Source organism: Vulpes vulpes, chromosome 4 (assembly GCF_048418805.1).
Source record: "Vulpes vulpes isolate BD-2025 chromosome 4, VulVul3, whole genome shotgun sequence".
Taxonomy (NCBI): Eukaryota; Metazoa; Chordata; class Mammalia; order Carnivora; family Canidae; genus Vulpes; species Vulpes vulpes.
In genome coordinates, this window is record NC_132783.1 from 72,670,050 (window position 1) to 72,694,035 (window position 23,986).

The 23,986-nt window shown below is 39.7% G+C and overlaps 1 protein-coding gene across 23 annotated transcripts in view; it reads right to left on the reverse strand.

The window, feature by feature from the left end:
* Positions 1-21,620, reverse strand: part of RHOBTB1 (Rho related BTB domain containing 1) — a 118,897-nt gene extending 97,277 nt beyond the window's left edge. For 4 of the 23 annotated variants that reach the window (XM_072756109.1, XM_072756098.1, XM_072756082.1 and 1 more), the window contains exons 1-2: positions 20,470-20,631; positions 6,255-6,356 (exon numbers count right to left, since the gene is read on the reverse strand). The gene's annotated coding sequence lies outside the window, so the exon portion shown is untranslated. Of the gene's footprint in view, positions 1-6,254; positions 6,357-9,771; positions 10,190-20,302; positions 20,888-20,967; positions 21,091-21,350 lie in introns of those variants that run through there. The other 19 variants (XM_072756083.1, XM_072756108.1, XM_072756093.1 and 16 more) reach the window with 17 other exon arrangements.
* Positions 21,621-23,986: the final 2,366 nt, after the last annotated feature.

The following is a 23,986-nucleotide window of genomic DNA, read 5'->3' on the forward strand; positions in this document are numbered from 1 at the left end:
GGAATACGGCTAAAATGCAAACTTATCCCAGTTACAGTTTATCGGTGATTAAAGGGAAACACAGTAAAAATGTTTCTTCTACTTCCAAAATCTAGGTGGGATCAAAGTTTTCCTGAAGGAGCTATAATGGCAGAACAACAGAAGATAAAGGCTAATAGAAGGAGAATTAGGCTTTGCAGGAAATGCAATAAGGTCAATAAGTGTGTAATTCTACTTCAACTCATTTAATTAATGTATATCAAGTGCCTGCCAGATACCAGGCATTGGAGTAGGTGCCTTGAGATACACCCGTCAAAACTAACAAAAATTGCTTCCCTCATGACACTCGCATTCTCTTGGAGGGAGACAGAAAATAAATGAATAAATAAATAAATAAATAAATAAATAAATAAATAAATAAATAAATAAAAGTATTAGAAGATTACAAGTGTTATGGAGAAAAATAAATTAGGGAAGAATGGTAAGTGTGGGAAGGGACTGAATTTTTAGAAGGCTGGTCAGTTATGGAGAAGTTGACATTTGAGCAAAGACTTGAAGCAAATCATGTGGATTACTGGGGAAGACAGTCTCAGACAGGAAATAGCAAGTGTGAAGGCCCTGAGGCAGGGATACGTCTGTGTATTGGCAGAACTGTAAGGAAATCAGAGTGATGGGAGTGTAGTGAATGCGAGAGTCTGGGCAGGAAATGGTGGCCACGGTGGGCTAAAATATATATGGCTTTGAGGACAATTGTTAGGCTCTAGCTTTTAATCTGATTGAAATGGATCTACTGGAGAGTGTTGAGTCAAGGAACAAAATGATCTGACTCATACTTTATTGAAAATTGACTGCAGGAGGAAACGGTGAAAGCAAGGAGATCAGTTAATTAAAATGAAAAGTTCACCTCTTCTCTCTGCATACGTTTAATGGATATGAGCCAGAAATTAATGAGAGACAATAGTGTACAATTATATGCAAGCACACTGAAGTTATAACTACACGAAGTTAAAGCCAGTTGCAACAGAGAATTCAATAAAGCAATCAATTTCATTTCTATAGCACCAGTTGCTGAGTTTGAAAACATTTTAAATTAAGGTCATGAGCAACTAATGATAAAAAGTAACCATTAGGGTTTCGGAAATTCAAACATCTGTTGCTAAGGAATAGACTAAAAAATCTCCCTTCTTAGCATGATCTTGGTTGTGGAATTAAGCAAGTGTGGATTATGACATTGAGATGGTCTCCTCTCATGCCTTTCAGTCCCTTGCTTCTTAGGAGTTGGAAGTAAGGGAACCTGGAATTAAGAAGAAGGCAAACCACTAAGAAAATGAAGGCAACCATAGTTTGGATTATATGTAAACGTTTTCATTTTCACATTGAAAGCATTTGAATGATGGGAAGATTAAAAAAAAAAGAGTGGGTCTTCTCCAGGGAACAAAGAAAAGAGATAAATAAAAATACTAATAAAAGGTGAATTTAGCCTTATAATCAACCTTCCTGGCAGTCAGAATTATTAGGTTATGAAACAGAGCTCTCCCCATCTCTCCTGGGCCAGTTAGGCTTAGAACAAATTGAACCTGAAAAAGTGTCAAAATTCACAGTAGGAGCACCCACTCAGAGCTCCATTTCTCTCTCTGAAGTAGGTTACTACATTCACCTAGGGAAATTTCTATTGAATTGTAATTAGGTGGCTAATTAAAAAGTAGATTACCAACTATATTAAAATATGCCAGAAAGATGTGTACATCATTCATTCTTTAATTTAGGAAATCCACCTTTTCCTTAAAAAAAATTCTCACTGGGAAATTCCAGATATAATATGTACCTTTTCTTTTTTCTTCTTACATCACTTTTATTGAAGTAAGTCTAAGATTTTTTTTTTTGTTGTTCATTGAGGCAATGGATGTATTTGGAGCTTTCTTCATTAATAAAAAGTACCTACACATAGTTATGATTCTTACAAGAACCAACAGCTATGATAAGAACCCCAAGGCAATGCAGGGTCTCTAGAAGAAGTAATAACTACCATTTATTCACTGCTAATATATGTCAAATGCTTTATCACTTAATTCTCTCAATAACTCTATGATGTAATTGTCTGCCTATTAGACAGATGAGGAAACTGAGGTCAGAGAAGGCAAATTATTCAAGGTCACACAGCATGAATGTTATAAAGCTGAAATTCAAACTCAGGTCTGTTTGACTCTGCATTAAGCAAGAGTTTTCACTCTAAACTGTTTTAACATGAAGCTAAAACCATTTTGTTGCATTCAGTTGATTTGAAATTGATAATATTTGTGTATGATATTGTCAAGATCTTCTGTTAATCTTCCTTTAACCAGAAGACCATATTTCCTAACCATTTGTCCATATATCAGTTTATTTTCTAAAGTAAATTATCATCAGGAAACTCTTGAGTCATTTCTAACAGTAGGAGTTAAAAAGTAATAGTCACCTGTTACTTGTAGGTTACTTTTTATTCAACTCTTCCTATTTTGTTCCTAATTTCTAAGAAAGTACATGAACTTTTGTACAATCTTGTCCATTAGTTTGGTAGACCAGTCAAGTATTAAGTGGGTCAGTCCATTCCTGAAGGCACCTAACAATTTGACCAGTCCATCTAGATGACCAAGCAGATAGGCATGACTGACTATCCTTGCAGTGGGCTTACTGAATTGCTTACAGGACTCAGGCCTGATACCATGAGGGTGATTCAGAGTTCCTTGTCAAACAAATGACAGCAATAACAATGTAATTATACAAATATTTTCTGAGGGCCTCCTGTGTATCAGACATTATGCTATTACAGACATGATGTCAACATACTCCAGGGTTTCTTAGCCTTGGTACTATTCACTTTTTGGACTAGAGGACTGTGTTGTGGGGGTCTGTCCTATGCATCTTGAATTGCAGCATCCCTGGATCCTACTCCTCCGACGCCCATATCACACCCACTGCCTCCAGTTGTGACAGCCAAAACTATCTCCAGACATTACCTAATGTCTCCTGGTGGTGGTGGTGGTGGGGGGGGGGGGGGGATCACCTCTACTTGCTACAGATCTTTCTTTTACCTCCTTAACAACTCCAGGAGGTTGAAACTATTAGACTAATAGCATTATTGGTGAGGAAACTGTGGCTCTACGAATTTCAAGTAAAATGCCTAAGGTCTCACAGGAAGGAAATTACAGAGCTGGAATGCACAGAGACTGCCTGCCTCTTTGAAGGCTGTTACGGTGTGATTGGAACTCACAAATGTGAGATTGGAACTCTCCCACCCTCCTCACTTCTAGATCTCATCGTGGGGGTGCAGCCCAGGGAAGGAGGAAGGCATGCACATGACATAGTACATGGAACTTTTATTGTACCATGGCCTTTTATTTGGCAGAATAATTCTATTTTAATTGGAATTCTGGAAACTAATGAAAAAAAATTACCAGTGTTAGATGGTCTTTTCTCAGGGTTTTTGAATCTGTCTGATTTAATTCTAACCAATTAGCATGCTATTATGGAGGAGTATTATGTTGAGAATCAATATTACACTAAACACTAATATTTTATTCAGTATTAAAAATTTATACAAGTGGTAATACAAGTGCTTTATTCCTATTTTGTCTAAATGAGAAAAAATGCTTCCTTAGGGCGATTCTAGCTACAAAGAAAATGTTATCTTTTTAGGATACTATTGGCATTATACTTTACATAGATCATTGGTTAAGTGAATTAATAAGATTTAATTGAATGAAATTTGTTTATTTTATTATAAATATATGAGGTTTTCAGTGTATCAAAACGTTTTCCATTTTATACTCGTATCACATGTTAAGAGGTCAACAAAAGTGCCTTATTGTTTAATACTGCCAAAAAAGGTCAAAATAATTCATACTCTTCCTGGTTTTCAGATACCCTTCTTCTTTCTCTCCCTTTCTTGCTTCCTCTTCTTTTTTCTCTACTTGGATACTATATCCTTTGTTGATTCAGATATAATCTTAGGCTGGAATTAGAACCTAAATGTATCCAGACTCGGCATTCTGTATTTTTTTTTTTTTTTTTTGCACAGAGGAACTAATAAGCCTAGATAAATTGTAAACTAGATTAACATCTAATAATCACTAGAGATAGCTCAGTTAGGCATGATTTCAAAACTGGATTTCAAGTCAGCTTTCCAGATGGTGCCTCTGGGTGCCTTTCCCGGCATCTGGCCTTGCCCCGCGCTTTCGTTTTAGACTCTGGCCCACTGTGTGGATCCCGTGGCTCTCCCTGGCATCTCTTCTGTATACTTATACTCTCCTAAATTCAGGAGGTTTTTCAAGCTTCCAAGCCAGGGCAGCACTGGAAGATTTCTACAGTCTGGATTTAGTGGAGATACTTAGTTTTTATCACTTATGTACTTTAATTCACAACTTCTCAAGTATTTGAAAGCTATGGGAAAAATGATACTTTTAAAAATATCCCTCACTTTGTGAATTAGTATACTCTTGTTCTCCAGTATTAGATTTAGCAAAGTTTTGTTTTGTGTTTTAGGGATCTACCCACTGGGTTGGCAAGATCAATCAGTTAATATGCACATACCTTGAAAAAGTTAGTACTCTTTGGGAAAAGGTTGCTTGTAATTCTAAAGGCATATTAGAAGTTAAAAAACTGCCATGCAAAATCAAAGCAAAAAAAAAAAAAAATCATTGAATAAATTAAGCTAACCGAAAAATTAGAAACTGGAAGTATGTTCAGCATAGTAATCACCATTACAAATAGGAAAATTTAAACTAAAAAAAAAAACATTAAATGGGTTGACTTTTCTAAAATATTGATTGGATTTCATTAATAAGCATTTTATGCATATGGCTATTCTGAAAGTTCCTTTAAAAATGAAAGACTAATGCCTTAATGAGAGGTATTATTACATGAACATATTTGAATCTGGCTTATGAAAAATAGGACTTGAGAATTTAAAATGTGTGCATAAAATGCAAATGGATTTAATTAACTGAAAACCCATAAGACAGAACTTCTTCAAATAAGCAATTACTTTGGGGACTAATAGAGTAAATAGGATCCTGATTCATTAGCACAAATATCCATATGAGAGAAGGATCAGCAAATTTTATTCTTTAAGTTATTTATGCACACATGGTAATATCTCATTAATTTACAGCTTCAGTAAATTTAAAATCTTTTGATAATTTTTTCATGAGCTGGGCCGACTTTTACCTTTGCTTTGCAAACACTTTATTTATAGGTAGATAATATATGGTGTTTTAAACATTTATTTTCAATCTTGCGTACACTTTTCAGACACAGAATAAAGTATTTTCAGTGAACCTCAGGCACTTTACAAGCTCCTACATACATCCAATCTATATGCTAATAACGAAATGTTCATATGATTTATTATTACAGGGTCTCCTTAAGGATTTCTACTTTGTAATGTTTTGTTGGAGTTACTATATGTAGTTTAAAGAATAAAGCCCACATTTGTTTGAAAGTTATCTATAATTCAGTCTGCCCACAAATTCAGATATGCCTACTTTCCTAATTTGTTGGAATAAATGAAATTTATTAATGAATATTCACAGCTATACATACAGAATTTTTCTTTTCAACATGCATTAGAACATATATATAAAGAAAAGTAAAATACAGTGAAGAGTGAAAAAACAAATGATCTTGGGGGAGAACAAAGGAGTGAACTGTCTCAAATCATTTTAAGTCCTTCAGGCATAATATCCTGGTGAAAGAACTTAATAACATCGCCTTTTCTTTAAAAGTGGATTTTGCTCACGTGGGGTGACTCAGTTCTAATCATTTGCAAAGTGATATGTTTTTCTAGTTAAAGACAGTTGGTGCCCAGGCCAAAAGGGGTGGATGCTCCAAACTAGGGCTTCTGGAATGAAGAGAAATGCCACTACACAGCAATCTGGCATTTCTAAATCTTCCTTTTATGTGTCCATGACTTTTCAGAGTCCACATGTCAATTTGCACCAAAGAATTAAAAGGGTGTATAAAATGAGTAGAAGAGTTATGTTATCAAACTCATATGTAGTTCAAAATGACTCCAATCCCAAGCCAGATAAAACCTATTAAACTGGAGTTTATGAAAATCACAATTGCACTAAAAAATGGAATATTCCCCTTTTCAAGGAAATATTCCAAAGACAGATCTGGATATTATTTATAAATTATGGTACCTTCACACCAGAAACATTTCTTTTGTGAATATTGTGAGGAGATTAAAAGGAAATTAAAAGGCAAATCTGTTACCCAAGTTAGTAGTTACTTACCATACGAAGGAAGAGAACAGGCTTCAATTCCATTTTCATAACTTAATCAAGAATACTTGATGAGAGAGGCCTCTTTCATGTGCTTCTTGAATGTTATAAAATCTGGGGAGGAGATAGAAGCATGGACTGTTTCATCGTCAAGAAGAAAACTGCTCAAAACAATACTAGTTTCTAATGTCAGTGGTTAGTTCTCATCTGGACAAGAGCTATGACAGCCAACCATATGCCATCTAACCATCAGCCTGCTGCCAACAAAAGTTTGAGCCAGATAGGCTGAAATGACCACTGCCCCTAGAGAAAGAAGACCCAAAGGTTGACTGCCACTCAGTACTTGTCTGAGTGAACTTTATGTCCTTAACTTCACTGAGGCTCTGCTGCCTCATGGCTCCTGTGGGAGTAATAATACTAGATAGTCAGTGGCTTGTTCTAGCCATCATAGGAGATGAAGTCTGGAAAGACTTTTAGTTAAGAGTGAAAGTATTTAATTTATTTATGCCCTGGCTCTTCATCTTAAAGATTCGGGGTGGCTTCCAAATAGAAAAATAATGAAATATGAATAAAAAGAACAGGGCTGAGAGTAAAAAAAACGGAGGAAGTTCTCATGCTGCCTATATTGGTTGACAGTTGAAATAACTGAAGTTACCATTTGGGTTGGAATTTTTGGTAATTTAGGTAAAAGGAGAATACAATTTCTTCTATAACTTAGAAAGGAGAAAATGCATTACTTCCCCCAAAGAAATCTTCCTGATACAAAGTTAATAGGGAAATTTTTCATGGACAACATAATATACGGACAGTGAAATAAAATGAACTATTTCACAAAAGTGGAACTGACTGCCTACCTGAAGCTAAAGGGCAAAACAGTGTTTATTTTTGGAGGTAGTTATTATCATCATAAAATTCTATTACTCCTAGAGACAAACATGAAATTTGAATTAGGGAAATACTATATATAAACCCACTGACTCCCAATTAACAAATCATCCAGCACTTCTCTCTGATTGTGCACATGCGCACATGCACACACATGCAGTTTCTTTCCTTAAATCATGTTCAGTAGTGGGGAGGAGCTTCCGAGGGAAGTCACTGATGGTGACTGTAGGCTGGCCACCGCTCATTCATAAGTAGAGGATAGAGCTGCAGGGATGAAGTGTGAACCTAGATATGATACAGAACTGACAGCTGCACCCCTTCCATGGGGCCTATTCAAAAGGAAAAGGAAGGGAAAAGAAGATACAACCAAATGATTATATAGCTGACCCTTGAACAAAGCAGGGGTGAGGGGTGCTGACGCCTCAACAGTTGGAAATCTGCATATAACTTCTGACTCCCCTCAAAACATAACTATTAATAGCCTGTTGCTGACTGGATGCCCTACTGATAGCATAAGCAGTTGACTGACACATATTTTGTATGTCCCATGGATTAGATACTGTATCCTTACAAAAATGTGAGCCAGATAAAATGTTATTAAGAAAATCATAAGGCAGAGAAAATACATTTATAGACTGTACTATATTTATAAAAAAATCTGCTTATAAGTGGACTCCTGCGCTTCAAGCCCATGTTGTTCAAGGATCACCTACATAAGTGAAACAAATCACAGTCCTCATCCTTGAAATCCACATCTTTTTTCATGACTTTTTTGAAACTTCACTTCCAATCTTGCAGGAAATTCCTCTCAACTTTCCTCTTCTCCCTCTTCTTCTCCCTTCCTTGAATGTGGGCCTTCATCAAGGTTCTTCACTTTGCAGCAATTTCATTTACACCAATGGCTTAAATGTCTTAAATTAACACTTTTTTTCATGCTTTCTGGGCTAGATCCCTATCCCCATCATGTCCTGAATTTGCTTTTCCATACCTAAAATCAGTGGCATTGTCACTCTCCCTGGTTTGATAATATGGCATCCCCTTCATTCTCCCCCATCACTGCACCTTCCAAACACGCACAAATAACTGACTATGACCCTTTGTGCACAAGAAGCTCCACTTCCCTTTGACATGTCCAAGGCCATCATGATGGCAGAAACTCATCCACCGTCCACCATCTCCCATCCAGGCAGTGGCCTCCCATCTCATGTACTCCCTGCTTCCAGTCCCTATCACCTCCCAGCTCTCCTGATGATCCCGGTTTTCTTCCTAAACCTCATGCTTCTCCACTTGCTTGAAAACTTCTGATACTTCCAGTCAGTGTAGGATCGAGTCTAGGGACTCTTTGGCAGAGCTTCCCAAGATCCCAGGTGGGTGCATTTACTACTTTCCATATAATCTCTTTAAATATTCCAAACCATTTCTCTTCATTCTTCCTCTTCTCCAAGTGATTTCATGTCTCTGTGATTTTGCTTGCTAGCTTCCTCTTGTCTGAAATGCTCATTTTTTAATACACAGTTCAAATACTACCTCTTTTAGGGATTTTCCTGAATTCTTGTCTAAGAATTTAGTGTACCTTTCTCTTCAAACCCAAGGATCACTGCAACCTTACTACAAGAATCCCATTTATAGTAAACTCTTTCTTTTCTTTTTTAAAAAAAATATTTCATTTATTTATTTGAGAGAGAGTGTGCAAGCAAGAACACAGGGAGGGGGAGAGGGAAAGGGAGAAACAGATTCCCTGCTTGGGGATGTGGGGCTCAATCCCAGGACCCTGAGGTCATGACCTGAACTGAAGGCAGAGGCTCAACCAACTGAGCCACCAGGCTCCCTTGACTTTATTTTCCAAAGCTCTAAACACAGCAGTGCCAAAAGCCCTCATAAAGCTTACAGTCTAGCTAGGGAAGCCCTGATTTATTCACATTTCTAACTTCCTTGGGGTAATATTCCATATTTCATTATGTAGGTGCTCTATAAATTATAGATTAGATGATTTTGAAACATCAATTAGCACTATGAGAGGCTAGTGCCATTAAGAACAAAGGATTAAGAACACCATTCTAGAAAATACTTTCTGAATAAGTGACAATAGCAAGACTGTCCAAATTTGGGACACTGAACAAAGGATTAAGAACACCATTCTAGAAAATACTTTCTGAATAAGTGACAATAGCAAGGATTAAGGATTAAAAACACCATTCTAGAAAATACTTTCTGAATAAGTGACAATAGCAAGACTGTCCAAATTTGGGACACTAAAGGAATGAAAGGAAAGAGGATGAGAAAAATAAAAGTAGACGTGGACATGTTATTTACCTCTCTTTTATTTTAACACAGATTTGATTATTTTATAAAGCAAGTAAGGTTTGTATCAGAAGGAAGATGTTGCATTTGTTTCAGTGAATCAGATCGCAAAATATTTAGTCACTATGCGCTTGAGATTATCACATGAAATCTATCTTATAGCAGATCGCCCATGAGGGCGGGAAAATATCTTCCTGGTACCTCTCTTAGTACCTGGCATATATATTTTAGTATTTGTTGATTGAATAAGTGTTTTTCTCCAGCTGCCCTCCAATCTCTTGCTTCCCTTTTTTGTAGCCAAACTACTGCAAATAATTACCAATAGTCATCTTTCTTTTCTTACCTCCCATTGGCAGCTCACGCCTCTGCAGCCTGACCTTTGCCTCGTCACAGAGCTCGCTGGCTAAGGTATTAACTTCTACTCTGCCCTTCCCCTTCAGACGTCTGTGTCGTGGCAGGTTCTAGGAGGGAAGTTGAGGCTGCAGTTCACCTCAGAGGGGTTGCTGAGAATGTGCTGTGCAATGCGTCAGCCCACAGCCTCCTCCTCTTTCACGGGATGCCAGCAAGTGGGTGAGGCGGGTTAATACTGTTTCATGAACATCTGGTTTATTTACCCTGGTCACACAAGCACCACTGGGTGGAGGAACACGCAGTGCTGTGCTTATAAAATTCCTTGCTGTCAGGTTCACATTTTCTCTCCAGTTCAGGCCGCAGGGCCTCTCTGCTCAAAACCCACCCCAGTTCTACTCTATACTGGTCACAGACATGCCAAAATGGCTTTCTTGTCTATCATGCCAGCTCCCCAAGTATCTTTGTTAAGAGAGATGTAAAATACGAAATGTGAAATATTCTCAAACAGGCACGGCCCCAGATAGAAGCAGTTAGAACTCTAGTTCCCATACATAACACTTAGCAATCTCTCTTTATTTTCATTCAAAACAATTCTCTCCTGATTGGTGCTCTCCACTCTTGCTAAATAAAATAAACAGCTCTCAATCTTCCACATCCAAGCCAACTGACCACTCCCACCCTCTTGAAATGAAATCCTTGCTCCCTTGCTCCCTGTGATCTGGCAACTTCCTGAGTTTCCTTCTATTTCATTCCTCCTTTCATCCTTTCCAAGCTCATCCTTCACTGCTTGGCTGTTATGGATTTGAATTCCTTAAGACTTTGGTCTTAGCATTCTGTTCCACCACTCACTTTATAATCTTCCTGTAGATAGTCTCATCTATGGGTCATATCCATCATAACCAGAACTATGGATTAAAGATGAGTCACAAGTTTACATACAAACCCTAGAGTTTTCTGACAAGCTCCACACCCATAGTCCAATGTCTTTTGGGTCTGTCCTCTAATGTTTTCTACAGAACTCACAAACTCTATATGTCCATCTGAACTTAGCATCTTCCTCCTTCCGTGTTCCCTTATACTTCCGTATGGGCTCTCCATAAATACTGCAGAAGACGGCCTGTCAGCTTATCTCCTCTATGCCTCTTGAATCTATTCTCTTGTTAGCAATCACCAGCATCTCATCCTTCCTCCCCTAGGCCATACTATCAGGATCTCGGTACTGTTAATGTTCAACTGGGCTGTGTAACTTTCTCCCTTGGCCAATGCATACTTTACATTGTAGCCAGAAATATTTCTTTGAATTATTGAATTGATGATGTGACTAATTATGATCCTTCCATTCGCCTCTCCCAACCTCCTCATTGGTTCTGGGATAAAGACATATTTTTTTTGCTATGGCTAAAAAGCCTTTCGTGGTGACAGCCACTGATCATGTCTCCAGACTCGTTCTGTTCGCCCTTGCTCTCTGTACTCCAGCCACTTAATCTCCCTTCAATCCCTCACGTTGCTTCCATTCTCTTCTTGCCATACATCGCGAAGCTTTCCATACCTTCCACGACATGCCTGCTGCCTGTATTCCTTGTCTAGTTGACTCCTGTCTGTCATTTAGATATCACTTTCCAGAACCTTGTAGCTCTTCTCTGTGGCATATTTAGAACAATTTCAGTTTCATACCTATTTGTGTAATTTCTTCACTGTCTTTTCCCCACCCACCAGCCTGTGGGCCAAACAAGGGCAGGGATATGGAAGCAGTTCATTGTATCCTAACAATGTTTGATACTTAGTGGGTACTCAGTAAAGTTGACTTTATTGAACACGTGTATAAAATGAGCATGGAAATAAACACATATAAATTCAGTGTGAAAAATGTACCCATTGCGTAGCATTTAAAAATTCTAAAGATAAGCACAGCATTGAGATCAGTAACGGGAGCACTGGGAGGTTTTGGAGGATTTAAGAAATTAAAGTAGGAGGGCTTCTTTTCTCACACAGATTTAGTAGTGGGTTGATGGGAGTGATGGGGATTTTTTTTAATGGAAAATTTTACCTGGGCTAAAGCAACTGGTTTTAGCATATAAGAAATATGCTAAGGTATGAATGTAGTGCTTTCCAACCCTACTGCATATATTGAACAAGAGCCACTGCAAGGAGAGGAAGATGATTGAGACCAGGGATGTGCTAGGGAGGCAAAGGAGAGAAGAGGTTTCAAAAATGTTTTAGTCTCTGGATTGTGGGTATTCTGCTGGGTATGCCTTTTTATATCCTTGCTTCTAAAATCCATGTCATTACATGCAATATAATTGTCTCTGCTTCCATATGGCAACAGAATTCTAGCAACTATATCGGGATCTCAATAAATAGGCAAAACGAAAATGTTGCATAAGTTGTTTTCCCTCAGTTACTTTCCAAATAGAACCCCCCCAATAATAAAACACAAATTTTGTAAATTAGAATAGTATCAGTTATGAATGCAATTTTGCAATTATGAGAGTAAAAACATTCCACATTGAAATAAGAAATGCCATCTGATTTTGATTTAACTCAAAGGGGGAAAAACACACTCCATTTAAGAATGACAAATAAAGCTGTCAATGTGATCCATTTATATAGACCCTCCGAGAATGCCACAAATCCACAGAATGAAAAAAAAAAAAAAATCCACAGAATGTTCCGAGAAGCTAGTTATTGTATTTGCTCTCTCAAAGAGAGAAGGCGTAGAAGTTCCTGACAGCCTGTTATCCAAGGAATCTAAGGTGAAGGGGAATAACAATGTTAGTCAACATCCTAGGTGCAGACGCCTTGAAGGGAAGAAGGAGAGCTTCGGGCATCTCTTTTTAAATAGCATGCAGTGGCAGAAAGGGTGGAATGGTGAGGGAGCTGATGGGTGTAAGACAATGGAGAAGGACCATTTGTTTTCCTCATCTGTCCCTGACCCCTCCTCCTCTGAATTCTATGAGGGTCTTACTGACCCACTGAGGCCTTGTTCTGCAAGGCCTGTTGACAGAAATTACGGAAAACTGTAACATCTTCATTATAAACATCCCCGTGCCAGTTATTTTTGAACATTTGTTATAGGTTATTTCAGGCTCCGGTACAAGGACACTTTCCACAAATGAACATTGGAAATATAATCTCCATTCTTTATTATGACACTGAAATGTTCTTCTTTTAAGAAGCAGTTTGCTATTAAATACACATCCATGTATTCATATATAAGTATATATAAAACATGACCCTCTGCAGGACATCACTGATTATATTTTTCTCTGCATTGGCTACTAAAAAACTGAGAACAAAATTTGTTACTATCTTCTAGCAAGAGTGTTGCATTTCATGGCATAAATTTTGAGTATGAATCTCTCTCCTGACCCCATCTTATGTTCTTAGCCTTATTTTTTTCCTTTGGCTCATTTTTTCTTACCTATTTGAAATATATTTTATACTGCTGTACAGTATGTATTTTTATTAGCCTTTCTCTATAAGCCTTAAATCCTTTCCAGCATATAAATAAAACATTCAACATTTGTAGATGCCTTTTTTCCCTTTGGAGGGTTGCAGAATTTTCCCAAGGCAGCATATAATTTATTACTATAGATGCATGAATATTAACACATTGGTATTTGTAGTAATTAAAGTTTTTGTGATATTTAGTTTAATATTTCAGTTAGATTTTCTTAATATTTATATATATTTTTAGAACTGGGATTCCTAGCGGAGGTCCATGGACTCAAATTATGTGAAAAATTCTGAGCATGTAAAATTTTATTAATGAGGTATTTCATGATTTTATCCAATTCTGAAAGATGACTTTGACCCAAAAGATTAAAAAAAAAATATTACTGCTTTGCAGTGGAATAATCAGAGCTTGGTCTTCTAACATTCAACTAATTGACAGACTATTTATTGACAACCCACTAAGTGCCTGGCACTGTAATAGATGCTAGGTAGCTATTAGAGCAGTAAATAGTGATAAATGTGTAGGCTTGACCTCTAACCTCAGGGTACTTCTGGTCCAGTGGGGGAGGGTGAAGGTAGACAATAAAAAAATGAACATAAAACAAACAAGCAATTATCTGAGGGGAGAATATTTGAGATCGAGGGACCAGCTTAATGCAAAGCCTCTAAGGGACATGTTATAATCCACAGATCTTCTAGGAAATAGGAATGATATTCACTTCAGTACTTCAGTCTAGAAATATCAGACTAATGATCTTATGCATAGAAGTTTGTTCCTTGTTTTCATTTTTTTTTTAAAGTTAGATTTCCTAAAGTGAGGGAAACTTATCCTCAGAAAAAGAATGCTATGTATTTTATTATACATTAACTTCATTCAAGAAGTACTTGAATCTACCATCTTCAAGGCAATATGAGAGATGCCCTCAAGGTGCTCAGCACAGACCAAATAAAATATAACTGCCATACATGTAACTATAATGTACCGTAAACCAATCCTGAATTGTTCCGTACCATAGGTTTATGAGCCAAGTAAATTCTATGGCCCAGACGCTTTAATATACAGTTTGAAACCCAAAGCTCTTTAGAAAGGCACCAATCACCCTGTAAAAGTTGAAGATGGATGAGCTGGGGAAAGTGACACATAATGAAAGCTAGGATTAAAAATTCTTGAAAATAAGAACACTGTATTCTGTGGTTTGGAAAATGCTCTAAATAGCTCTGGCTGTGTAAATCAATAAATTAAGATGTGACTAAAGATCATAAATATCTCCCACATTATTAGTTGCTTTCCTGAATTAAATTCTTTATGCATATATTAAAGGACATACCGATAAGATGAAGATGACACTGAGGTCGTAGAATTCTATGGGACGCTTAGTGTGTACAGGAAACCACGTGAGAACTCTGTGCTCATGCCCTTGGAGGTAAGGGCTATTATTAGTTCTGTTTTACAGATACGGAGAAACTCAGGTTAGAGAAGCAAAGCCATTTGCCTGGTCACAGAGCTAGTCACAGGAGACAGCTAGGATTGGAACCTAAACAGTCTGACTCCAGAGCCCCTGTGATCCCATCTCCAGTATCATCAGCCAGCTCTGGGAAGGCAGGTTGTTGTGTGAATTATCTCTGATAAACTCATCTGCTTTGTGGTTTAAATGGCTTTGGGGAACAACTTTCTGAATGATTAGCCTGAGCTTATCATGTGCAAATTAATTTAAATATTAGCCTAAACGAAACAGTTAAGATGGCAAATCTTCTATTTAAGAGTAACACATGCAATTAAAGGTTCCTTGACTTTGGATCAGAGTGTATGATTTAGATTGTTCACAATATTCCCTCTCCTAGGAAAAATAACGAAGAGTCAAATGTATTTAACATCCTCCATTAAAAGTACAAACATTATTTTACTAACTTGCTTCCGTGCTTACTGTCTTTTGATTACAAAATTCTAACTTGGAAAAGGGAGATTTTAAAAGTTTATACAAATCCAGATTAAACAATCATTTTTTTTCTTTTTTTTTACTCCCTCAAACCATTTTTGGAGGCTGCTGGGCCACCCATTCGCCCTTACTGCCTAAGGGCGATAGTAGCAGTGGTAGCGTATCCTAGCACTAGATACCACTGATTGAATATTTATGCGGTATCTTCCACTGTGCCAAGCACTGTACAACTTCATTTTATCCTCACAACAACCCTGTTGATAGCTCCTATTATTATCCCAAATTCCCAGTTTAGGAGCTTGGGACCCAGAGAAACTGCATACACCCTGAAGGCTTCTTAGCTTGTTAATGAAGGAGCTTGCACCAGGCCTGTAGAGACTAGAACCCAGGCAGCCTACAGTTTCACTGTGCCATCTCCCATTGTCTGATCATCTTCTCATCTCTAATTGACACGTCACGAAGGACACACTGTTTCCCAATATAGGCAGTCTAAACTATTTAGAATTTAAGGTTGTCCATAATCTGGACTTTTAAAAAACCAGTCCAAGCTAATTTATCAATATTCCGTACTAAATACATCTAAGGGAACCTGCCTTCTGTCAAAGCTTTAAGAAGTCTCCTAAACCCACAATCCAGCTAAATTCCCCTGCTCTTAAAGGCCAACTTCACATTCCACTTTTCCAAGCTACCTTCTAGAGCCACCAGCCCAGAGGAAGTAGTTTGAAGAGCTGGCCTCTGCTGTCTACGTTGCAGATGAATCAGATGTCCCCAAGGGCTTCAGCAGCCTGGGATCCTTGGAGTAGTATGATGGTTCTGTTGGAAAGTGCCATTGGGTATTTTTTCCTCAGGATTGTGTTCAGAGCTTTTATCAATTTCTCAAAGCTTAACAACCACTCAGCATTACCAACCCCCAGCACCCTGCTTCCCCACCCCCCGCCTACCCCCAAGTTCTGGAAAGTAATGACATTAAATGTTAATGTTCACTGAGCAAGGTTGCCAGATTTAGCAAATAAAAATATTATATGGAACATGCCTATACTAAAACATGATTTGTTGTGTATTTGAAATTCAAATTTAAGCGAGCATGCTGTACAGGATCTGCAACCCTTTCTTTGAATGTTTTGTGGATATTAATCTTCTCTTTCTACTATACTGAATGTAATCACCTAGAGGGCAAGGGGCTTCATTATTGCTCCATAGAACTTAACACTGAACATTTATTGCTAATTGATTTACTCTTGTAATCCAACAGAAACATTTTGTAATATTCTTGATTTGGGGCTGATATCTAACTCAGTAGGTATACCATTATTTTGCTACAAGGAAACAGAGTCCCATCATACCTAGTGTGCTATTTGCTAGCTTCAAACACATCAAGCTTTTCTCCAATTATCTTTGTTTAAAAAAAATCCTCTTATAAGGAACCTGGAAAAGTTCAAAACATACTAAAATTATTATTGGATCTCAAAGTAATCTCAAAGTAAGGTCTTCAGACTATTTGAGAAAATCACGAAAGGTGTTAAAAATGCAGTTGTCTGGGTCCAATCTCAGACCTATTAATTCAGAAATGTGCAGAAAGGCTCTAAGCAATCTGGGTTTTTAAAAGCCTTCCAGATGATTTTTATGCCCTCTAAAGTTTAAGGACTGCTTTTTTATGGGATGTAATACTCTAGCAAGGATTGCACTTTAAGTTAGAGAAGAAAAGTTATTTTAGTCCTTAAAAACAAGCCATCATCATTTGGAGTTCAAAATATCAATCATCTTTTAAATGTATCTTGAATCTATCATGGTAGTGGTAAATGCTCAGCCCTGTAAATTTGCCATTTGGAGCTCCCCAGCCTTTAAACAGAACTGGTAAACTAATGATAGGTATTAAAAGGCTGCCTGCTGGATCATTAAAATAGTAAATGAGTCACTGAAATTTATACAGGCCATACGAAATTTTAAAATAAAATTATCTGAAGTAGAATATTCTTCTGTGTACTAATGCTACTATCTAGGATTGGTCTGGGAAACCTAAGCCTCTTTGGAGTTTCTGGAAAAAAATGTATCATTGCCTAAAGCTTCCTACCCCTATTGACTGGGTTGTCCCTGAGATTTTTGACTTCTTGGTGAGAGGTGTGCTAGTCCGGAAATCAGGACGCATAGGTTCTATACTTTATGTTCTGTGTGTCCTCATCAATAAAACAATGGTTTGGACCATCAGTTGGTCTCCAGTGTGTCTTCTGAACCCAAGTTCCTATTATAATTTTGAGGTTCAGTTTTCTCTGTTGTTAAATATGTGGCTTGGGCCATGTGTCTGTTTATCCAGTGTGTCCCAGGATAGTCAGGTTATCTCCGTTACTATGCCTAGATCCCCATTCATAATTTAGGCTCAACTGTAACAGTGTAAGATCGATGATACTTCATTGGGGTTTTTCCAGGGATAGGACAATATATGGGCCATTAGCACATGTCCTTTGTAGGAGATAATTATTCATTATACAGTTATAATCATATAATTCATAATTATTCAACACGCATATTGATCACAGCTATGTGCCATGTGTCACTGTGCTAGACCCTGGGAATGCAATAATGACAAAAGTCACACAAATGGAGATCTGGCCTCATGCAATGTACAGTCTGAAGATAAAAACAACGGCCACATATAAACTGGTGTGTAGGGAGATCCCTAGGTGGCTCAGCGGTCCAGCGCCTGCCTTTGGCCCAGGGCATGAGAGTCCCGGGATCGAGTCCCGCGTCAGGCTCCCCGCATGGAGCCTGCTTCTTCTTCTGCCTCTCTCTCTCTCTCTCTGTCTATCATGAATAAATAAATAAAATCCTTAAAAAACAATAAACTGGTTCCTTAAAAAACAATAAACGGGGGTGTAAATAAAATAAGTGGTTTGTTTGTAATAAGTGGTTTGTTTGTAACCAGTGTTTTAAAGGCATCACTGGGCCTGAGAGAGAAAATATCAGAAAAGTGTTTGGGAAAAGCCTCTTGGAGGAGGCAATATTTACTTGGACCTGCAGGAAGAAAAAAAGATAGACCAGGGAGGGGGTTGGAGGAAAGACCCAGGCAGGGAAGAGCATATTATGGAATTCCTTGGGAGGAGCAGTTTATGTGCTTGGCATCTAAACATCCATCTCTGAGAGATAATTTCATCCAAAACTAGAGAAAGGAAATCAGAGGCCCAGAGGGCTTAAGGGACTCATCTGAGGTCAAATGGCCAGTCAGTTGGTGGGAGAACTCTTCCACACCTCAGTCCAGAATGTGAGCCCTTCTGAGGGGTCAGGATCATAATGCAGCAGGAAGCACCACAATGCTTTGGTTCAAATCCTAGCTCTTTGACTCATAAACTGCTTGTCCATGGGCACCAGAGCTTCTTTGAGACTCAATTTTCTTTTGTGTGAGACACAGATGACATCGACCACATCAGATTGTTACAGGGATTTAGTGAGAAAATGTGGCTCGGTGCCTGGTTTATCACAGCTGCCCAATAGATGCAAACTCCTTTGATTCTTCACCTAGTGGTCTCTCACCCATACCACATTGTTGGAAAATATGTAGGGGCAGAGGTTAAGTTATTTGGATAAAGGAAGAGTGTAACAGAGAGGAAGTTCTGGAATACCGGGCCAGTGCCCAGCTGAGCAGCTATCCATCTGAGGGCTGAGTGGAGGAAATGAGGAAAGGCTGCTGACTGGGGAGAGACATCAAGGAAAAACATCCCCAAATTCGTGGTTCTGCTCACGACTTAGTCTGTTAGTGGGGTAATCTACAGTTGTCTTCATAAAACAGAAAAGACCATCCTTCGTAATATTTATACTTACAATTAGCGTATAAGAAACAGGTTTTACTCTAGGAGACCCGTAAGCAGAAAAGTGACACCCTTTATTATTAAATTCACATGAAGAGAAAAATGTGATGCTAACATGTCACTCAATCCACTGGGAACAAATTAATTTAATTATCTGCAGGATATTAAAATGATTGCTGGTATTAAGGATGCTTAAAAACCAAGCCCATGATATTGGAGGAATGAATAATTTATCTAAGTAACTATGAAGATTTTCTTCATTGTGAGCAAAACCACAGATTGAACTTCAGCCTTAAAATATGGAGAAGCATATTTCATGGATTAAAGCGGACAGCCAGCTCTAAGGCCATCCCACAAAACCTGTTTGCTTTCCCCTTAGACTTATGCAAAACGTAAGGGAATATTTATGGTTCTGGCACACTGAACTAGGGCTGAATATTTCTTAGTTTCAGGAGTTCACTGGGTCCCTTTTCCCCCAGCCATAAGGTAAGTGCCATTCCATATATAACTTTTGAAATGCTGCTTGCTTTATGATTCTCTGCCGATGGTGCCTTATGGGAAAAATTTTATTTCAAAGTTTCATAGGATGTGAATTGAACTCATTATTTTTCTCCAAACTCATTGTTTAATTGACAGGAAACATGCATTCTAAATCATCTTGTATGCACGGCAGAAGCAGCTACATAAATTTAACAATGGGTGGATTATTACTATTTTGCATATTTATGGAGTTTTATATTCAGGAAACATTTTACAAATCTTTTATTAGTTAATCCTTACACTTACGAGTGAGGCTGACAGGTGGTAAACAATGCTTTGGGTTTTAAATTGCCAATACGTGAAAACTTTAATGGGGAGAAAAATCTACAGCATTCCTCCTTGCTGCCTCCTTGCTAAGAGCACACCTTTGATACTTTTTTCCTCCCACCAGAGACCAAGGCTAGAGGCCGGCAAGTAGGTTGGTGCCCTCCTGAAACACAAGAAAGGAGAAGGGAGCCCATCCCAAGTCAGGTGGCCAACATCGGGGGAAACTTCACAAGACACCAAGGTGATATTGACAGCATTCCCAACAAAGACACATCCCAGGAGCAGAGCACATAAAAATACACATTAGGAAGCATTTTTTTTCCTGCAACTATACTGTAAATTTGGTTTTCAGTTCTAACGATGCCATACATACTGGACCCACAGTCTAATGATATCACCAATTCTCTTAAAATGAATGCATGTATGTGAAAGAAAATCAAACCTAACTCAAACTAAGAAAGTCTGTATTTTCTTTTCTCAAAAAGTCACAAATCAAAAACACTAAGCAACTTGGAACACTCACTACAAACTTTTTAGGATCCTCCAATGTGCCCCTCCTCCAGACACGAGAAGGTGTGGGAGAGCAGGGCCCAGAAAGCCTCGGCGGACGACCGTCTCATGGTTGACCCAGACCTCTTAGAGCCTGGGCTTTCAGAGCCCCCGCACCTAGGAAAGCCAATCACGCATCACCTGAGGGTTGGACGCGAGGAGCCGCAGACGCTGCATCTACTTTCTGAAGACTCCAGCAGGGACACGTCCTGCCCAGATCCTAATCTCTTCTGAGTGACAGTGTCTCTATCCCTCTAATCCCTCAGGCCTCCGCCTCCTCCTGCGTTGCGTGTGTGTGTGTGTGTGTGTGTGTGTGTGTGTGTGTGTGTGTTGGAGGACAGTTAGGTTGGAGGGTGCAGAAAACAAGCAAAGTACCTTGGCAGCTCGCACCCTCTGGGGCCCTGTGCTTTCTCAGTGCAGCTGGGCAGCTGTCAGGGGGTCAGCGTAAGGTAACCAGGTCACCCCCCTTCCGGGTGTCGAGGGATGCTCCAAGCCCTCGCGTGCCCTGAGAGGGCGGGTGACGGGCGGGGGCGCGCCCCTCGGGGCCCTCGGAGTGCCCGCCCCCGCCCCCGCCCCCGCCCCGGCGCGTCCCGGTCCCCCAGACCCCGCCCCGTCCCGCCCCGCCCGCGCCGGCTCTACCTGCGGACGCTGGAGGCTCGGCGGCCGCTGGAGGCTCGGCGGCCGCGGCTCGCGATCCCCCGGCGGCCGGGCTGGCGCTCCGGCTGGGTAGAGCACCCGCCCCCCCGTCTCCGTCCCCGGGCACCCCCGCCCCGCCCCGCTGGCCACCCGCTGCGGCTCTCCGCGGGGCGGGGGCTGCGGGGCCGTCCCACGCTCGCCGCCTGCTCGCACACCCCGGGCGGCGCCCCGCCCCCCCAGCTGGCACCCGCGGCGCCGCCCTCCCCGCCCTCCCCGCCCTCCGGGGCCCCCCAGCCCGGGTCGGCCCGAGTGGCCGTGACCCCGCCCTTGCCTGCGCAGGGAGGGCCGCAGGGGCCGCGCCCACGGTCGGCGTCCCCACGACCCACCTCTGGGACTCCCGGGGGGCGCCAGGAGGGGGGCGACTCCTTGTACCAGTGGAGGCCAAGTCTGGGGAAAGTTTCTGGCGGTGTCAGGGGTCAGCCTTTTCTGGTAGGGACGTTCTCTAGCCCAGAGATAGGAGCCCAAGCGATGCTATCTGCGGTTTCTGCTGACATCACGAACTACACATCCCTCGGTGTCGCGTGGGGGAGTTTACACAAAGCCTCCCTGTCACCGCAGCCGCCCGCACGTTCGCCTTCCCAAACCCTGGCCAGAGTGACATTTCCGTGGAAGGGTTAAAGGAACTTCATTTTTAAATAAAAAGTTAATGCTGGAAACCAATACATTGCGTGCTAGCTCTGCCCCAAGCTCCAAGGGTGGTCACTTCTGGTTAGTTGAGACCTTCTAGTGACCAGGATTACATAGGCCGCTCCTTACTTTGCACTTTCGAGTCTCCAGAACTTTCCCCTCTTTAAGTTGTCTTTTTTTTTTTTTTTTTAACTTTTATTTCATTTCCCTGGCTATATGGAGGAGGGGCGAAAATGAAATGCAACAAAAACAATTTGGAGAGCTTTTAACAGCTGGTATAAAAGTTTATGGGAGAGACAGTCTGCAATCATTGGCAATAAGATTTGAAAATTATCTGTAGACCTCATTCTTCAGTTTTACCATTTTGCTTGAGTTTGAATTATGGAAGGCTAGTGGTATCTATTATTTTTAGCAGCAATAACACTTTTCTAAGAATTATTAAGCAGATTAAATGTATAATATGGTTATCATGTCGGATCAGGGTAAAACTCTTCTTTACAGAAGAATGTGTTAACCAGCTGATAGGAGACACAACATCTTTTTTGGAGTAGTAACATTGGTTTTGTCTTGGAATTTAAATGATACAGAAAGATAAGAGAAAATATAGACTCTCTGTAGACCTACCTGCTACCTAATGAAAATATTGCCTTTTTAGCCTCCCCGTTTCTTCCAATTGCTCCTAAGAAGCTGTAATTTAAAGATTGCTCAAAGCTTTGTTTATTCATTTATTCTTTAAATTGTTTAATGGGGATGTCTGGGGGCACAGTAGGTCAAGCATCTGCCTTAAGCTTAGGTCATGGTCCCCAGGGCCCTGAGATGGAGTCCGCATCAGTCTCCTTGCTCATCGGGGAGCCTGCTTCTCCCTCTGCCCGCTGCTCTTCTTGCTTGTGCTCTCTCTCTGACAAATAAATAAATAAAAGCTTTTTAAAAATAAAGTATTTATCAAGGACTCAAAACTTGCCTGGCATTGAGCTTGGTGCAGGTGATATAAGGGTGCACTAGAGAGATAGATAAAAGTCCTACCTTCCAGGAGCTAACATTCTAATGGAAGTGGGAGATAGCCACTAAATAGGCAAGTGCAAACATAATTAATTGCACCTGTGAAAAGTATGTGGCAGTAAGGAGTGCCAGGAGAGGACACTCTCCAAGTGGTCTGACTTTTAGATTCCTGTTTTGTTTTGAACCCTAGAATTATTTAAATGCTGTAAAGATTTTTTTTTTTTTTTTTTTTGCTAGCCTTTCTTTCAGGTCACACATTCAGTCTATCAGGAAACCCTGATATTTTCCAAATCTAACCCTAACTACTACTCTCCCAAACCAGTATGGCCTATATGATTTCTGAAAAAGGCTCTGTACATGTCTTCCTGCTTTCAGTCTTGCTCGTATGGTCTATTATCCATGGAGAATTTAAGGTTACTCTTTAAGAGTGTATGTGTTAGCTCAGACCCGCAAATTCATATATTGAAGCTCTAACCTCCAACGTGATCAAATTTGGAAATAGGGTCTTAATGGAGGTAATTAAGATTAAATGAGGTCATAAGTGAAGGGCCCTGATCTGATAGGATGAGTGTCTTTATAAGATGAGATGCTGGGGAGTTAGTTCACTGTAGTACTGATGAAAGGGCGTGAGAGCACATGGAGAGATGGCAACTGTCTGCAAACCAGGAAGAGAGCTCATCAGGAACCAAGCCCACAGACCTCTTGATCTTGGACTCCCCAACTTTTAGAACAGTGAACAACAAATGTCTGTTGTTTAAGCCATCCCATCTATGATATTTTGTTATGGCAGCCTTAGCCAACTATGATAAATTACAAAGAATGTAAAAGAGTTAGATACAATCTACATCCATACATTATAGTCAATCATTTCAAGATTACTAATGTAAGAAATAGTGTGATGGTGTGACCTTTAGTCAATTAACAAACTTTGCGGCATCTCCTAGAATAATTGAGGCTTGAAGATTAATCTTATCTGGACCCAAGAATAGAGTAAGTATTTAATGTAAACAAAAGTCTTTTATAACTTTATTATTTGTGTCTGAGGTCATGAATGACTGAAGCTCAGAGGAGTAAAAATAGTCTGGTCACCAAGGTGAAAAATGTTGTCTCAAGAAAGCACAGCCTCTACACTCTATAAAAGTTTACTACTAGTCAAGTTGAAGGACTCTTATGCTAAATTATGCCATGAACGTAATCACGGCCCATTGATATTCAAGCAAAGTATTAGATACTTCAGATAATAGCTTTCCTTGCCTAGAAGCCCGCTTATACCCTTTATTTCCAAAATAGGCTGTAGGGAGTAAACTTTGAACTTCCATTTATTTTTTTTATTAAA